The sequence below is a fragment of the Macrotis lagotis genome, chromosome 6 (assembly GCF_037893015.1).
Source record: "Macrotis lagotis isolate mMagLag1 chromosome 6, bilby.v1.9.chrom.fasta, whole genome shotgun sequence".
NCBI lineage: Eukaryota > Metazoa > Chordata > Mammalia > Peramelemorphia > Peramelidae > Macrotis > Macrotis lagotis.
The window spans coordinates 192,286,577-192,304,174 of record NC_133663.1 but is presented as its reverse complement, the minus strand read 5'-3'; the positions used below and the strand labels follow the sequence as shown (position 1 = coordinate 192,304,174).

Below are 17,598 nucleotides of genomic sequence, written 5' to 3'. Positions count from 1 at the left end.
ATATGTGAGGCAACCATATCAGGAGACTGGAGAATGGTGCCAAACCAACAAAGAAAACTGACTAGATAGGAGTAGTTGGATAGGTAGGAGGAGGACCAAGAGAGAGCAATGTCACAGTTGTGTATACCCTCTTAATTTAAAAGCATACACAAGGAGAAGAGTAGTTAACAATTTCAGAAGTGCAAAGATATCAAGTAATCTAAGAATTTGTGTAAAGGCCTTGGATTTAGCTGTTAAGAAATCACTGGGGGTGGCTAGGTAGTACAGTGGATAGAGCACCGGCTCTGGAGGCAGGAGTACCTGAGTTCAAATCCAGCCTCAGACACTTAATAATTACCTAGCTGTGTGGCCTTGGGCAAGCCATTTAACCCATTGTCTTGCAAAAAAAAGAAAGAAAGAAATCACTGGCAATGTTAAAAAGAGCAGTTTGAGCTTACAACTAGAATCAGTCAGAGGGATAAGGAAGGGGAGGCAAAAAATTCTTTCTATGTGTAGTCTATACTCATAATACATGCATAGGGCTATGAAGAAATCTTGTAATGCATATAGCATAAATCTAATGTGGTAGAATAAGAACAACTCTACAAGTCTGGGGTGTACATACAAGATTCCTGGGGAGAGTGGACTTGAACTTAAAGTTCAACTTTATGTTGATATTAAATTGCTTTTCACTATATTCAACTTTCTGTGATCCTATTTGAGATTTTCTTGGCAGAGATATGGAAATCATTTGTTATTTCTTTCTTCAGCTCATTTTACAGGCGAGGAAACTGAAGCAAAGAGGGTGAAGTGACTTGTCCTAGGTCATACAGTTAGCAAGTGTCTGAGGCCAGATTTGAAGTCTGGAAGATGATTCTTCCTGAATTCAGGCCCAATATCTATTGTGCCATCTAGCTGCTCCCTAATTGATATAATTGTTGCTGGACCAGACTACTCAGGGGACAACTCTCCATTTCTCCAGACCTCACAATGCTCACAAATTCTCTGCCTAAAGTTATCACAGCTGGCTGCTACGTGGTCACCTCTTAATTCCTGTGGCTAGAGCTCTTGGCTCTGGTAGACTGTACTACTAATCTAGTAAACATTGGGACCTCTAAGGTGACCTCTGAATCTTCTAAACTCATATGGTCCATTATTGGACATATCCCTTTCAGAATACTTATTCACCTAATATTAGAAAAGAAAATAAGGAAAGTTTAAACACAGAGACAGAAGTGCCATGTACTTATATTTGCCAGAGGCAGATGGGAGATATGGCAGTTGCCTTTCCCTCTGCCCAAATGATCAAGAGTCCTGCTGCCTTCCTGCAAAGGAAGAAGGCTCAAAGATTGATGGAAGGGTCCTCCCTTTTATATGCATGCTCAGTTTTGGCTCATCAATTCCTGAATCACAAGTTCTTCCAGTTCATCAACTAATCAGAAGACTTTACATCAACATACAATACCAGCACCTCCATCATTCATAGTTAGATAATACCTCCCCAAATTGTTCTTATCGTTGGGATGGAAGCATACAGAGAAAAATCCAGGACTAATTCTCATAGACCAGTCCACCCATAATACAGTGACCTACAGAACACCTTTGACATTAAAAAAGGGGTTGGGGGGGAGAAGAAGATCAGTATTAAAATGATTTGACTTTTTCTTTTTTTCAAAGAGCTGGAATAGGAATGTAGACATCATCTAATACAATCCTTTCTTTTTTAGGTGAGGATTAGAGACCAATATTAGTGATTTAACTAGTCATACAGCTAAGAAATAGAGGAGTTGAATTGGGATAAAATCCAGGTCAGTACTTTAATAACAGTAATATTTTAAAAGACTAGCCAAATATAGTGGTCCCCCCCCATATAACACACTCATTTGTGACACCATACCACACCACCACTCTGTATACCAAGCTGAAGAAATGACTGAGGGAGCTAGCTATTCAGCAGAGAAATTGATCCTCAAAGTCAAGCCCCTTTGCTATGTGCTTTATAAAACATCATGATCAGGTTTAACTGAGAGAAAATTTATTTCCTTCTTGACACCTGCAAGAAATTACTTAAAATGCCTCTTTCTCCTGATCTGTTGTTCATCACTCCATCTGCATCAAAAATTAAATCATCTTTACACAAGACTGCAAGGACATCTGTTTGCAATCATTCTCCCCAAGGAAGCAGTGTTTCTGGAGAAGCAGAAATATGATTCTCCTCTTTCTGTGTTCATAGGCTGCTTTTGGAAATATTTCCAGGAGAGAATCTGGGAAAGCTAAAGGAAATCAGATAAGAGTGCCTTTCATATGACTTCACCACTGGGGCCTGGCTGGCTCAGGAGGTTGAAAATGCTTTTCCTCCACCAGTTAGTCATTGCTTGTCCTACTTTTCTGAAGTCAAGAAGTACTCACATAAAGAGCGACTTGTTCAGTGACAGAAAAGGTCATTTCTGCTGGCCAAACACTTGGAAAGGAGACAGGAAGCATATTATTTTTAAAAGGTAAAGTGATAAAATATTTGCTTACCAAAAGGACAGGCAGCATGTCTTTAACCCATCTTGGGGTTTGCTCTATCCTGCAGGGTGGGGAATGACTCCAATGTCTTGCTATTGCCCTGATGGAAATAGCAGGCTGTTAGGAGCTGAGATGCCCTTTGCTTCAATTACAGGGGCTCAAACTATGTAGATGGGCGGGGGGGGGGGGGCTGTATGTAATAATGGTAGGCATATAACCTCTTGGAACTCTCTTAGAACTTGGAAACTATTAGAAATTTCTTAGGAGTTAAAAAAGGTGGAAAATGGCTTCCTTCAAGATGCAAACCCAGGTTGCACTGCATTTTTAGAATTGATTGTGTTGCAAAGTTTGCTCCTTCTTCCAATTTTGCCTCCCAATTTTATAAATGCCACAAGAGGATAGCAATTAAAAGCTTCTGCTGAAATGTAAATGAGAAGCTTGCCACAGTCAAAGTTTATGTTGTGGCATCATTAGTATGTAAATAACACATGGTACTTCATAGAATCTGTCATAATTGGCTCTATTTGAAAGGACGTCTTTATGTAAGAGAATATTTCCATTGGAAATGCAATGTAAATGGTGCCTTCAAACACATAGTACATCTTGGGGGGAGAATTTCAATGTTTTATTTAGAAGAGCAAGATGGATAACTTTCTTGTTTTTTGCGACTGAAACTTAAAGACAGAAATACTGTAAAATCAAGGGTCAAACATTTATTTTTACCCCTAAAAGATTTGATGATACATTGTGAAATATTGCATTAAATATGATATTAATCCAGGCATGTCTTTGACTGTGGTCAAATCACCAAACTTCACCATATGCTCAGCAATTCTCAAAGCCTGTAAGTAATAAAGCAATGACTGATCTGAACTGATAGAGGGAGTTTCCATTCTGGGAGTTTCTTAGATGACTAAAATCAGAAGAAAGCTTAAAAAAAAAATCAAGTAATCTGTGTAATTAAGAACAAAACCTCTAACTGCTCCACAGCTGGATTTTCCCCATAGAAACCACAACTGTAGTAAAATGAATGAAATCCATTCTGTTTTTTTTTCCTGCTTGTTTGACTTATGTTGGTATTTGCTCTGGGAAACTCTACAAGGCTAACCACAATTATGTTCTGCCCACAGTGGCAACAAAGCTTTGATTTTTAGGAAGAATTACTCTGTCAACATATACTGCTTCCAGGATGCAAATATGCTTGTCCAGTCTTACTGCTCCTTGAACAGGGTTCAATTAATTTTCAAGTGGGAAAAAAAATCACAGAATTATAGAATTTTATCATAATTTTTATGGTCTGACAGAGGCACTATTAATAGACATTGGAATCTTATGAAATCTTCTGACTGTGAAGAAAGAAAGGGAAAAAATGAAGTAAATGGTTTATGTATTACACTGGCCCTGGAATCGACTTTGTATTTCATTTTCCCCCCCATTAAAACCAAGGGAAATGTAAAGGGCAGGAAAAAACAACAGGTGATTCTGATTCATTTACACTTGGTTTCGCTAAAAGCCATAGAATCAAAGTGGTAGAAGAGGGAGGAGTCAGAAGGAGGAGGAAGCCATATAGTCATTTTCTTTGCCTTCAAGAAAGTTCACAAGGAGAGCATATCACTGAAATGGGAAATCTCTTTTCTTCAGGACTAGAAATTCTAAAGTTGCCCCTGGTTATCTACTCCAACTTTTAAAGACAGCCATGCAGGAGGAAAGCCAACTTATATAAAAGAAATGTAATCTGAATTGAACCTCAATTGTGAAGTCCAGAATTGCCCTATTTATCTGGCATAACTGGAGAAAACGAGATGCTCTTTATGAGTGAATTTTCCTGACAAATGAAACTAACCCTCTTTTTTTCTTTTAATTCGGATAGAATTTTTTCTTTAAAATATGTAGATTATGCTCTGCTCCCTGCTTCCTTAAATAGAATATAATGAAGATAATTTAATCATGTCCTTAAGAACAAAAGCAAGATAGACAGAGTTGATCATACCTGATGGGGATGTCTGATGTGCAAATTTCAACTCTTCAATGATTTAGATGAAGTCCAGTTAACAAATAGAAGTGATTTGCCCAATGTGACAAAGCTAACAAGTATTAGAGGCAGGATTTGGACCCAATTTGAAACCAAAATCATAATATTGGAACTATTTTCTATGAAAAGTCATATTTTCCCTTCAAAATTTTAGAATTCATAAATGCAATCTGTGTAATTTTGTAATTTTGAATTTATGAGTAAATTATTTCTCCTACCTCAAATCATTACTACTAATAGGTTAAGAAACACTTTCTTTATGAACTGCATTGATTAAAATGGGAGATCAAAATCAGATTTAGATTTATCAAAGTGATGGGCGAAACATTTCATTGTAACATGTCAAAAAAAAAGAAGAAAAAGGGGGTGGCTAGGTGGTGCAGTGAATGGAGCACCGGCATTGGAGTCAGGAGTACCTGGGTTCAAATCCGACCTCAGACACTAATTACCTAGCCATGTGGCCTTGGGCAAGCCACTTAGCCCCATTGCCTTGAAAAATCTAAAAAAATTTTTAAAAAGCAAATAAATAAATAAATAAATTTTTAAAAAAAAGAAGAAAAACTATACAGGTGATTCTGATTCATTTATACTTGGCTCACTGAAAGCCATAACTAAAGGGATAAGTTATGTTTCCTATAAAAAAAATCCAGGAAACAACAATATGGAAGTGGTAAAAAATAAAAAAAGCTCATTGAAGATAATATTTAGCTCTATCCTTTTTCTTTTTCTATCCAAGAAACATAGAGATAAAACTTCTGACAGGAAGCAAGTTAGAGAACTTTCACATTCTTCCCCACTTCTTAAATTCTGATTTCCAAGATTCTAAATTCTCAATCTATGTAAGCACTATTCAAGATAATGGACTAAAAATAATTTGTCCTCTGCATACCTACAGAAGGAAAAAACTAATGAATGTGGAGCCTTTGGAAAAAGCAGGAATATGTAAAACCAGTTGGAAGAATTTTTCATGTTGCTAATGATTTCATTATTCCACTCATTCTGGAATTTCCAGAGATTACTGGGTACAATTTGTAGGGAAATATATAGCTCCAGTCCCCAAATGGTGCTTACTCAGTCGAGTAAGAATTTTTTTTTAAAAATCAAATAACAAAAAAAATCAAATAACAAAGTTCAATCTCCTACAGATTCTCATGCTGTTGAAGAAAGATTTAGGGTTTCATCCCTAAGAAAATGATTACAAAAGTCATGCTGCTAGGGAAGCATCTTTCAAAAATATGCTCCTCCTCACTTCCCAAATCCTATGGATGTCACCACTGTATTCTCAGTTATCCACTTCCTTGTTTCTAACTCTGAATATCTCCAATCTATTCATTCCTTAGTTTTTAATTTTATAAGATTATATAGAATATTTATAATACTTTATCTTTTATAGTGGATTGTGCTTTTCAAAATAAAAGCACAAGTTGAACATATTTTATTTCATTTGATCCTTTAAAATACAAGCAGTATTACTCCCATCTTATGAATGAAACTGAGTGAGATTCTGATTAAACATCTCATCACATAACTAGTTTATAAGGGTGCTGAATTCTATTCATTTTATTCACACTGCCATCACCCTAGTTGAACCCCATTACCTCTCACCTGTACTTTATAATAGCCTACTAATTGTTATGAGCTTCATACCTTTTCTCTTTCCAGGAGCTTATGTAAATTAGGAAATGACATTAGCCATGTCATCATGTGTAAAAAATCTTTTAAAAATATATGTTTATTTATTTCATTATTTCTCAATGACACGTAAAAAATTTTAAATATTCATTTCTTAAAATTTTGGTTCCAAATTTTCTCCCTTTCTCCCATCTTTCCTTACCTTGAGAAGGCCAGGCACAATGCTAAGTGATGGGGATACAATAGAAAGTATTTGCCTTCAAGGAACTTACATTCTAAGAGGAAGTCAACACATAAAAGAGACCTGAAATTGGGGGAGGGAATGATCCTCATGGAGCAAAACCTTGAGAATAAAGACAGGTTGATTTCAGCCCTTCATCCAAGAGAAGATCCAGAAGGAACTTCCCAGTGGGAGAAAGGGTGACCTGGAAGCAAAGGGAGAAAGCTGCTGAAATTCAGAGGCAAAGTCTGAAAATATTAACCATAAGGGTGAAATATAATAAGTCTAGTACTTTATCCATATGATACACTTTCAAATAACTAAAAGGAAATCTTAGTGAACATAGACTTTCACACTTCCTTGAATATCTTTTTTTTAACCTCTTTGAAGCATTTTCTGTGCATTTTTATATTTGTGGATATATTATTGATGTATGTGCCCCATCCCCTTTACTGTACTGTAAACTCTTTGAAGGATGAGACTGTATCTTTAAAAAAAAAAATCTCTGTACACCTAGGCCTAGCATAGTACCTTATGCATATTTAACAGATCTGTGGACATTCTGACTGCAACTCATTGATATTTACTCATTCTGTGTGACTTCTGTCCATGAGTTCCCACAGAATATCCATCTAATATTCTGGGGGGAACTTCCTCAGCATTTCTTAACACTGTAATAATGTAGTAAAATCTATGATTATCCAATGATTATCCTTCTCTTTTCAATTGCACATGTATTTCTTCAGTGAAGTTAGTCTTTTCTTGGACTCTATAGTCTCCTATTCTAGTATATAGTGCATCCTGATCATATCTACTGTAAACCTCTTCATTATCCTTTTAGTGATTCTCAATATTAATTTTAAAGATCCCCTATGAATTGCAGCAAAAATTCAATGAACAACAAATATAGTAGAATATTGTCATTAAAAAGATGTTTCTTGATTTTAGGAAGATGTTTAGGGTCATTAAAAGATCTCTGCAATTTCTCACAAGCAATCCAGTTCACTCCACACTTTTAGTTTTAGTCTAGGCCTAACTTTTTGTCCTTTTATAGTATCTGTTCAATCATCCAGAAGGATGAATTAACCTCTGTAATGTTTGTCCTTTATTTTTGAAGAATATCACAACACCAGGGAGGTGATGCCATGACATGCACATGAATTGGATTTGAGTGAGGGAGTGCTATGCTAAGTCGCCAGCCTCACTTTCTCCTCTGGAGTTATCTGTGGCCAGATAAGAATCAAGATGACTGGAGATGGCAATCAGGATTAAGTGACCTGCCCAAGGTCACATAGCTAGTAAGAGTCAAGTGTCTGAGGTCAGATTTCAATTCCTGTCCTTCTGACTCCAAGATCAGGGCCTATCCACTGTACTACGTAACTGTGTTGTCCATCTAACCGCATATCACAGTCTTAATAGGCCTAAGTGACTAGAATGAGGTCAATATCCTCAATAATAATAGGGAAGTTAGGAAAAGAGATAGGGTTTGGGAATGTGATAATGAGTCAAGTTTAAGACATTTACAATCTACAATCCATCCAATTTAATGTGTCCAATAGGCAATTGGAGATATGAGATTGAAGGTAGAGAGAGAGAGTTTAGAGTTGGATAAATAGATATGAAAAACAACTGCAAGATGATAATTAAAATGTCTGGGAGCTTATAAGATATCCAAAAGAAATAGAATAGAAGGAAAAAAGAAGAGGCCCAAGACAGAACATTGTGGGGTCCCCAGCTGTTAAGAGGTTTGTTCTTGATGAATATCCAACAACGATTGAGAAGGAGTTATAAGATAGGTAAGAGGGGAATTAGGAGAGAGCAGCATTATGAAAAAATAAAGAAGAAATTTCAAGAAGAGGGTTATTGACACTATCAAAGGCTACAGAGAAATCAAGAAGTAAGAAGATTTTTAAAAAGACCAATATAATCATGTGTGCTTGTAGAGAGATTTTTTTTTCTGGACAAGGAGAAGCACCTCTTCATGAAAAATGTGGGTGAAGGAAGAGATAATGGTGAAGTCATCTGAATGATGTGAGATGAGAAGGGAAAAAAGAGGGAGGTATCAGTAAATGATTTCAAAGTTTTTAGTGAAATAAGTGAAGTTCTCATTTGAGAAGATGGGGAAAGGGAAATCATAAAAGATTTGAGGAGGAATGAAAAGACTTGGAAGTGGATAGTCAGAATAAAAAAGATTGTCTTGCCATACTGAGTGCCTAGTTGAGATTATGTAACAAAATTTGTAGAGGACCTAGTGATTAGTGTTTTCCGATTTTCTGTAGCTGTTTTTCAGAAATATATGAGTAAACACAAAGACAGTAGATTGTGTGAAAAATCCAAGACTGATGGGGAGACTAGGTGGCGCAGTGGATAAAGCACTGGCCCTGCAGTCAGGAGTACCTGGGTTCAAATCCGGTCTCAGACAATAATTACCTAGCTGTGTGGCCTTGGGCAAGCCACTTAACCCCATTGCCTTGCAAAAACCTTAAAAGAAAAAGAATTCAAGACTGAGATTTGACAAGGCAAGCTCTTTGGTTCACTGAGGGATCAAGATGGGGGACATAGGGTGAGTGCAGCCAATGCAAAGGTGAAGGCCTGGGAAAGAACTGACAGGGTAGATGAATTGGAAGTCATGGTGAAGATAAAGGACAAGGTTTGGCATTGTAAGACTGAGGGAGAACAAACAGTTTATTATACGATAAATGAAATTCAGAATCATGAATGTGGGAAAAAACCAGAAGTACAGCAGGGTCTTAAATTCTCTATATTCTTCAGTCAACTGTGTGATGGTAAAGAATCAGTGCATTGGGTATTTCTTGCAAAAAAAAAAAATGCCTACTAAAACCCTCATTAATGATGCCCTGAGTTTGTGTGTGTGTGTGTGTGTGTATTATATTCATGAAATTTTATATGGATGGGAAAATGGGTATTAAACACAACCATTGTTATTTTCTGTTACCATTTTCACTAAATTAATAAGGTCTTATGTTTTACCCCATGTATTTGATGTCTTCCTCTCCTTCCCTATGTATTAATTGTCTAATGCTCTCACAATTGCATCAGCACAAATCTCTTCTCAGTACAATTGCTCTAATCCAACTGCTTCCCTTGTTCTCTTTGGTGCCACTTCCACTTACCCTTTTTTATTATATAAATATTTTATTTGTTTTCCAATTATATACAATAGTAGTTTCTATCTATCATTTTTTGGTAAGGTTTTAAATTTTACAATCCCCCCCATTCCTTTCCCTTCCTCCCCCCCCCACAGAAGGCAATCTGATCTTTACATTGTTTCCATGTGATACATTGATCAAAACTGAATGTGTGTAGAGAAAAAAACATATCTTTGAAGTAGAAATGAAATATTAATTATGAAGTACATAAGACAACTTTCTTTAAAAATTGGTCTTTGTTTAAACTCCACAGTTCTTTCTTTGGATACAGATGGTATTCTCTGTTGCAGATACCCTAAAATTGTCCCTTATTATTGTACTTGATGGAATAAGCACATCTGAGATGGTGATGTTAGAGTCCAAGTATGTTAATGCCACACTTCCTTTTGGTGAAAATAGTTTGTAATAAAAATCCTTGTTGATCATTTCTGTCTTTGATCAGTTTGGTGCCTTCCTGCCAACTTCATGCTCCTTAAATGTCTTTCTTTTATTGAGTTTCTAGTCAACTTTTTTAAAGACTTTTTATCTTCCACTGTTTTTCTCTGATTTATGAGAATATATTATTCATAATATTCCATTGTCCATCTCTATAAAATTTTATAAATGAATTTATAATCTTGGATTTATACTCAGTGGTTGCATCCCTCTATTTGACAAGATATAAAAGCAATAATAGGATATATTTATTTATTACTAAGATTTGTAATGTACTTTACATATATTATCTCATTTGATCCCTAAATCAACAATATGAAATGAGTATGACTATTAACCCCCATTTTATAGATGAAGAAGCTGAGACTGGGAGATTAAGTGGTTACCTAGAATCTGTCAAATTCTGAATTAAATCAAAATCAGGTAGCAAACCTGTCACCCAAGGGAATGTCTTATGAGTGCAGGGCCCTATGGATTTCCTAACTCCAAGACCCATGCAAAGGAAGAGAGGAGGAAGGCAAAGTATGTACTAGCAAGACCTGGTCATGAGACCCCAGTGATATTGATAGTCCAAGAAAGGAAAATCATTTCATTCTGACTTTTTTCCCCCTTCATGCCATGGATCCCAAAGGAAGGGAGCAAGGACATTAAAAACTGAGATTCAGCTTAAACTAGGTTCCTTTAGAAGATACCTGGGGCGGGGGGAGGACTTAGGGTGTGTTTCAGCTCACCCTAATAGAGTAAATATTTTAAGAGTAGGAATATAAGAACATTATTGAAATTCTGATATTTCAAGGATCATTAAGGGAGTGGTGGTCCCTATTACATTTAGTATTAACAATTTCTATTATTATATTAATAATTTTTCTGACAGATCACATAGCTAGTAAGTACTTAAGACTGAATTTGAACTGTCTTCCTGGTTTCAAATCCAGTGCCCAAACCAAGAAGTCAAGAATTTGCTGATTAATTATTTTTAGTCTATGTGGGAAAGAATCAAGTATTTTGCTTTCACAAGAGAAAGGGTATTGCCAGAGTCTCACAGATGTCTGTGAGGATAATACATTACAGAAATCAGGATGTCTGATCTTTTTGGAAACCCAAGAGATGCCAACCACTTTACAGGAAGGAGGGAGTTAGACAAAGAGAAAATGTGAGTAAAGAAATAACTTTGCAGGGGTTGAAGGAGAGTCTGTGCTATTATCCTTTGCACCTGCTCAAGGAGAATAGGTTCTTGCTCATTAGTATAATGAGCAGGGTGGGTAAAACATAGGGGGCAAATTTATCAATTAGATTGTGACCCCAGCCAGTGATTGGCCTGAAGGGGAAGGACTTTCAAAGTGCACATAAACCTAGCATTTCCGGGATTTGGGGCCCCCTTTTAAAAGATGTCTAAATAAAAGCTATTTTAATCACTCTGGACTAAATATTTATGAACCATATCTATATATCTATATATATCAGTCTATTTTGGTTTCCTCATGAATAATAACTGTATTTATCATTTCATTAATTTTCTATTTTTTTAATAAATAACTTGTTTGAATAGGTAGGGTTGTAGGTGCTTTAACAGCAAGTATTCTCTCTTTTGCAGTTTATTCTTCAAGTCTGATACTACTTATCCTTGGTCAAACAGATCAGTGACTATAGTCAGCAGGATCAAGCACAGAGTTCTGGCAGCAGAATAAGTTTGCCATCTACAGACCTGTCTAATCACCAGTAGACTGGTCACTTGGTGATGAATTCTTTGGCCATGGCAACCAGGGAAACAAAGAAAAATACCGAAGGCTCTCAGTCCTATGCAGCCCCTTTCCTTTCTGTCTTATACATAGTGGACAGTTAACGAACATTTGTTGAATTTGCTTCTGCATTAAATTAAATCTATGGGAGATGTTAAACACTTTAAGCAAAACAGTTCACTTAGAAGGGCCAGATTCAGCCTGTGGGAAGCACATTCACAAAGAGGTATTGAATTAAGTACTCCACCTAGCTGCTTCTAGAGTACAAAGCAAAAGAAAATGACTCCCAAATTGGTGAGGTTTTTAATGCAAGTCCAAAGTCTCAATTGCTCTATTCCTTCAGTCTTTTGGAAAAAAGGGACAATGGAAAGGGGAAATGAACTCTTAAATTTTAAACTTAACTTGACTGTACTTTTCTATTCTTGGTTCCTCTGGAAAGATATGCTAATGAACTGGAGCAATTTGGGAGAGGAAATTGCTAATTTTTCTGTGTAAGCATTTACACTTTGGAAATCAGCAAATTAAGACCAGGATTCAATTTATTGTCTTGTTGATTGTCTACTGAAGAAATTAATGGAAAAAATGTCAATCATGTAGATTAAATTTAAAAGAGTGTCTGGTCTATTTTTTTTTCAGACACCTGGTTAATAAATATTTGTCTTCAGGCTATCAGATATATGTATTTGTACCTTCATTAGTAATGGGCAATAGAATTTTTTTAGGGGGGCAGAAGAATAGGAATAACAAAGTTTAAATTCATCTGGCATTCGAAATCTGTTCATTGGTCTTCTACAGAGGAAAGAATGATTCTCTTTTTTTTATCCTGCTTCTAGAATTTTTCTAGATTCTCTGCTCTTTCTTTTAGCCAACATGACAGCTTCGTGTGGGTATGAGACCCACAGAATTGGCCTAAATGAACACTGGAGAAGTAACTATAAAGAAGATCCTATTCTTGACCAGAGTATCTTCTTAGTAATTGTAATGTGCTTTATTATTGTTGTTGAAATTAAGTTATTATAATTTTAACTCACATTGCTATAGGGAATAATTAACAAATAGTGTTATAAACTTACAACATATATTCAGTTGTAATACACTCATTTGATTAATATCTCATAATGTACTTTCCCTTGCTAGCTCCACTGGCCTCTCTATCCACCCTCAGATTCAAAAAGGGGTCTTAAAAGGTGTGCAGAATGGATCCAGAAAAGTACTTTAAGTTGAAATTGAGCTATCTGAAATGTAGTGTCTCTTGATATGCCTTCCCCACTCAAAAGTATTTTTAAACTGTGCTCCTTTCTTTTGTTATCCTTGGAGTGTGCAGCCTTTTAAGGAGGTAGTAGCATCTAGGTGAATGAACACTCATCACTAGGAGGGATTTTTCTGTAGCAGTTGATAATTTCCCTCAGAGAAACTTATAGTAGGAAGAGAAGCTCTTGTTCAAATCTAGGTATCCTTAGTATGCATCTTGATAAGGATTTGTTCTTTCTGCAGGTCAGGGAACAGTCTATTCTTAAAGCCACTTTAAAAAAGCTAACAATTAAATAGAATTTCTAGGTTTGCATGGTACTTCATGTGTTTTGTCTCTATGGATCTTCACAATAATCCTTTGAAGTAGGAGCTAATATTTAGATAATAGCAAGGATTATAGGTGTGGGTAGCATCCCAGATGAAATCTTCATATGGAAGGTTTTTTCTCAATCCATCATAGCACATAACAAATCTCATTATATATATATCCCATTTCTATGGAATGAAGTTGTCTTCATATCCCAACTGACAGTTCATACCTCAGGTAAAAGATGGCCTCAACCTACATATTTTGTTCATAGAGACAAAACAAATCCCCCAAAATGAAAAAATACCTGATGGAAGAGAGTAATCCATAAATGAAGAAGTTGCCTTTCTGGTACCATATACAGATAAAGTGAAAGAATTGAAAAGCTATAAGTGGTTTGGCTCTGTCATTTCAGTTGTATCTGACTATGACCTCATTTTTTTTGTTGGGTTGTTTTTTTTTTTGGCAAAGATGCTGGAATGGTTTGTCATTTTCTTCTTCATCTTCATTTTACAGATGAGGAAACTAAGACAAAAGGGTTAAGTGATTTACCCAGATCACACAGTTAATAAATATCTGAGGTTGGATTTGAATTCATGATGATGAGTCTTCCTGATTCTAAAATCAGTATTCTATCTACTGTATCACCTAGCTATCTAGGTCTATGCCTTAACAAAATAGTAATTACAATGTTTATCAACTTCCAGGCTGGCCAAAAAATTGGGACTGACCTAATGAGTTTGACTTATATATCACGACATTAAAAAATTAAACAAATATTAAATAGCGGATTATCAACACCATTTCTTTATACTAAGTTGAGGCTATTGTATAAAGAAATGGTGTTGATAATATTCTTTACACTAATCATGTAGGTAAACAAATAAAAATGAGTTGCTTTGTCAGCATCTGCAGAGGACATTTTCTCCACAAAAGATTTCTTGCCTCAAATAAATAGTGAAGACCAAAGGAAATGGACTTCGGAGAAAGGGGGCTCAAAGACTGATCTATGTAGGTTGATTTTTTGTGAGGAACTCAACCAGTCTCTGACTAGGGCTATGAGAAAGGCTTAAACTTTAATCCAAAGGTTGCACAAATGGTTTACAAGTTACTATACAGTTCATAGATTACAAAAAAAGTGAACAAACTAAAGGTACCATAGACAATAAAGTAATTTCAATATTGAATATGTATGCATCAAATGGTATAGCATCCATATTCTTAGAGGAGAAGTTGAAGGAGTTACAGGAAGATACAGACAGCAAAACTCTACTGGTAGAAGACCTCAAACTCCCACTCTTATATTTATGTAAATATAACCATAAAATAAATAATAAGGAAGGTAAGGAGGTAAATAGATTGTTAGAAAACCTGAACATGATAGAACTATGGAAGAAATTAAATAGGTATAGAAAGGAATATATACATTTTTTCTTTGCAGTATATGGCACTTACACAAAAATTGACCATATATTAGGCCATAAAAACCTAAAAATCAATTGCAGAAAGGTAGAAATAGTGAATACATCTTTCACAGGTCATAATGCAATAAAAATCACATGAAATATTGGGCCAGGGAGATATAAACCTAAAATTAATTGGAAACTAAATAATCTCATTTTAAAGAATGAGTGGATCAAACAACAAATTATAGAAAGAATTATTTCACCCTGGATAATGACAATAATGAAAACAACATACCAAAACTTATGAGATACAGCCAAGACAGCTGTCAGGGGATATATTATATCTTTAAATGCTTACATGAATAAATTAGAAAAAGAGGAAATCAATGAACTAAATATGCAACTAAAAAATTAGAGAAAGAACAAATTAAAAATTCCCCAATTAAACACTAAATTAGGAATTCTAAAAATTAAAGTAGAAATTAATAAAATCAGAAGCACGAAAACTATTGAACTAATAAATAAAACCAAGAGTTAGTTTTATTAAAAAAACAATAAAACTGATAAATCTGTAGTCAATCTGATTTTAAAAAAAAGAAAGAAGGAAACCAAATTGCTAGTATCATAAATGAAAAAGTGAACTCACCACCAATGAGGAGGAAATTAAAATTATAACTCAAAATTATTTTGCCCAACTCTATGCCAATAAATTTGATAATTTAAGTGAAATGGACAAATATTTACAAAAATATAAGTTGCCCAGGCTAAATAAAGAGGAAATTAAATACCTAAATAACCCTAACTCAGAAAAAGAAATTCAACAAGCCATTACTGAACTCTCTAAGAAAAAGTCTCCAGGGCTAGATGAATTCACAAGTGAATTCTACCAAACATTTAAGGAACAATTGGTTCCAATTCTATATAAACTCTCTGGAAAAATAGTAAAAATGGAACTCTGCCTATGACACACCAATATGGTGCTGATACCTAAACCAGGAAGTGTTAAAACAGAGAAAAAAAATTATAGACCTATCTCCCTAATAAATATAGATGCAAAAATCTTAACTAAAATCTTAGCAAAATGATTACAAGTTATCAATAGGATAATACATTATGACCAAGTAGGATTTATCCCCAGGAATGCAGGGTTGGTTCAATATTGGGAAAACTGTTAGTATAATTAATTATATCAGTAACAAACTTTTAGAAATCATATGATTATATCAATAGATGCTGAAAAAGCTTTTGATAAAATACAGTACCCATTCTTTCTAAAAACACTAGAGAGTGTAGGAATAAATGGATTGTTCCTTAGAATAATTAAAAGTATCTATCTGAAATCATCAATAAGCATTATATGCAATGGGAATAGTCTAGAGGCATTCCCAATAAGATCAGGGTGAAACAAGGATGCCCATTATCACCACTACTATTTAATATTGTATTAGAAATGCTAGCTTCAGCAATAAGAGAAGAAAAGGAAATTGAAGGAATTAGAATTGGGAAGGAAGTGATAAAACTCTCACTCTTTGCAGATGACATGATGGTATATCTAGAGAATCCCAAAAAATCAACTAAAAAACTACTACTAGAAATAATTAGCAACTTTTGCAGGATATAAAATAAACCCTCATAAATCCTCCACATTTCTATATATGACTAGCAAGATACAGCAGAAAGAGCTAGAAAGAGAAATCCCATTCATAGTACCTTCAAACAATATAAAATAACTGGGAGTCTACCTGCCAAGGCAAACTCAGAAACTTTTTGAAAACAATTACAAAACACTTCTCACACAAATAAAATTAGATTTAAAAAAGACTGGTCAAATATCAACTGCCCATGGATAGGCCAAGCTAATATCATGAAAATGACAATTCTACCTAAATGAAACTACCTATTTAGTGCCCTACCAATCAAAATTCCAAAAAAATTACTTTAATGAGTTAGGAAAAAATTGTAAGTAAATTCATATGGAGAAATAAAAAGTCAAGAATTTCCAGGAATTTAATGAAAAAAGTGTAAAAGAAGGTGGCTTAGCCCTACCAGATCTAAAATTATATTGCAAAGCATCAATCATCAAAACTGTTTGGTATTGGCTAAGAAATAGACTGGTGGACCAGTGGAATAGACCAGGTGCAAAAGAGATAGCAAGAAATGATTACAGTAATCTGTCTGATAAACCCAAGGAGTGCAGCTAATGGGATAAAAACTCTCTCTTTGATAAAAACTGTTGGGAAAATTGGAAGTTCAGTCAAGATGGTGGAGAGAAGACAGGCACAGTTCTAAAGTCTCCTGACCTTTCCCCATCTATGATATGAAACAAACCTCTTAACAGAAATCCAACCCACAAAACCCAGGAAAAAAAGCCAGGAGAAAGAACATCTACCTCAGAATTTGTCTTCTGCAGCCATGGGTGAGTCCTGGCTCAGAGGGTGGATCAGCCCTGGATCAGCCAGATTAGCAGCTGAATTGGAGATGGACTCTCGGGCCCTCAGGCTGGACCTGCTTGATCAGCTGTGGAGTTAAACCATGGTGGCTTGAGTTAACTAGGGAGCAGAGGCACTGGTTTGGGGCTGACCCTCTGGAGCTTGCCAACAGGGCTGAGGGGGAGAGTTCTGGCACAGGAGAGCTGCAGACACTATCCTTGGGCTCCTCTGGTCTGAGGAACTCTGAGGCCACACCACCATTGCAGCTGAGGCCTCTTCCCAGAACAAACAATAGCAGAGTACTTCTGCCTCAGGCACAGGTGTGTGAGCAGAAAAACCAGCCCAGCTGACAATAGGGAGAGGAATGACCTCACCCTAGGGTAAAGCCCACCATTGATTAAAGACAAAAGTATTCAATAGCTTCAATCCCTCCCTTCAAGCTAAGGGAGAAGGCCTCAATCAAGGTCACAGACACTCCAGAGAAAGC

General features: G+C 35.6%; 1 protein-coding gene across 1 annotated transcript in view; it reads left to right on the top strand.

The window, feature by feature from the left end:
- The first annotated feature begins 2,343 nt into the window (after positions 1-2,343).
- Positions 2,344-17,598, top strand: part of ECRG4 (ECRG4 augurin precursor) — a 67,712-nt gene continuing 52,457 nt past the window's right edge. Inside the window, exon 1 of the mRNA XM_074192175.1 lies at positions 2,344-2,477. The gene's annotated coding sequence lies outside the window, so the exon portion shown is untranslated. The remainder of the gene's footprint in view (positions 2,478-17,598) is intronic.